The sequence below is a fragment of the Talpa occidentalis genome, unplaced genomic scaffold, assembly GCF_014898055.3.
Source record: "Talpa occidentalis isolate TD23 unplaced genomic scaffold, MPIMG_talOcc4v2.1 talOcc4.4, whole genome shotgun sequence".
NCBI lineage: Eukaryota > Metazoa > Chordata > Mammalia > Eulipotyphla > Talpidae > Talpa > Talpa occidentalis.
Window position 1 is genome coordinate 68,768,045 of NW_023604295.1, and position 1,488 is coordinate 68,769,532.

At 45.1% G+C, this 1,488-nt stretch overlaps 1 protein-coding gene across 1 annotated transcript in view; it reads right to left on the reverse strand.

Annotated features, from left to right (window-relative positions):
• The window catches only part of CADM2 (cell adhesion molecule 2), a 249,974-nt gene extending 249,049 nt beyond the window's left edge, over nucleotides 1-925 (reverse strand). The window contains exon 1 of the mRNA XM_054700700.1: nucleotides 735-925. The gene's annotated coding sequence lies outside the window, so the exon portion shown is untranslated. The remainder of the gene's footprint in view (nucleotides 1-734) is intronic.
• Nucleotides 926-1,488: the final 563 nt, after the last annotated feature.

The window sequence follows — 1,488 nt, forward strand, 5'->3', positions numbered from 1 at the left end:
CCACCTGTGACTATGCAGGTGCTTCTTTTCACCAACCCTCCCTATAGGGCAGCTTTTCCTTCCTGCCCATGACCTGTACCATGCCAGGACTTCACTTCACTGACCTCTCTCACTGGAGGCAGCTCTCCTCAAGGTCACCCGCCTGCAACCATGCAGTCCTCTCTCAGAAAACCTGTCCTTTTGGGGCAGCTCTTTCTGCTGCTTATGTCTATGCAAGTGTCTTTCATCTTCCATCCCTTTCCCTAATAAACCTGTTCTTTAAAATATAACTAATGTCTCTGTCTCGTGGAAAACTCACCTAGGAAACTTGCCTGCATGTCGCTGAAAGGAAGCTCTGGTGAAACCTTCCCAGAGTGAATCTAAGGACCCAGCACATACAAGAAACCCAATAGGATTTATTTAATAAACCAGGAAAATACAGAGTTACTGAGGCCAAAAATGGCCTTTACCTCACCCAAAGCTGTGTCCAGTGTTTTCAAGCAAAACAAAAAGCTAACAAAAAGCAAATAGTATCTCTCCCACCACTGAGGACACAGAGCTCCTCTGCCAAACAATAGGCCAAGTGTCCAAGATGGCGTCTTCCTGCCACTATGGACAGGATCTAACTCATGAAGACAGCAAAAGACACAACAGGAGATGTGGAGCTGCTGAGATGCCCCAGCACAGCACCAGACAAGCAACACTCAAAACAGCAGTTGCAGGGTTTGAATGACCTGAGAAACAGCCACACTTACCATCTCAGGGAGGCGCCTAGCTCCAGGTCTTCGCCTTTTTCTGCCAGGCTATAATAGCAGTAAAACGGGAACAGTTTCAGTCGCTCAGCTACTTGCAAAGCCTCCAAAATTTACTATCTGTGGCTGGCTGCTGGAGGCCTCCACCTTGAGAGGCCCACAACAGTCTTCTGAATCCAAAACACTGAATCCTCAAAAGCTGAATCCAGTACACTGAATCCTTAAAAACTGAACCACACTAAATCCTAAAGACGGAATGAATCTGCAGCTGCTTTTCCAATCCTTTATATTTCTTATCTGTCGCTCCACCCTTTGCAATACTTTTTAGCATTTTTCCTGGGGATCTCTCTTCACCAGCAACCTCCCTCCCAGGGGCACCACCTGTAACCATCTTTGGCTTCAGCCACTGGTTACAGGATCAGTGTTAGCAGGATTAGTGTTAGAAGTTGGGTAACAGTTATGGGTGGAACCTTCCATGACCACTCCACTGCCCCCTTCTTGTCTTAGTTGTGTTTTTTGTCCCCAGCTAGCTGACTCCACCTGCTTTACCATCTCCAACTTTCACCCATTATTCCATTTCTTTTCTCAAGTGTCCTGGCTAGTTACTTTTGAAAGCCATATTGGGCTTATTACGTTAATATCAAATTCCTTTTCTCTCTGAATGCCAAATCCAATACTCATATCTAACTTTGTAATAAGGTTTCTGAAAAAGTGAATGTGACGTACTTTTCATAAATTAAGTTCTTACCATGTTTGT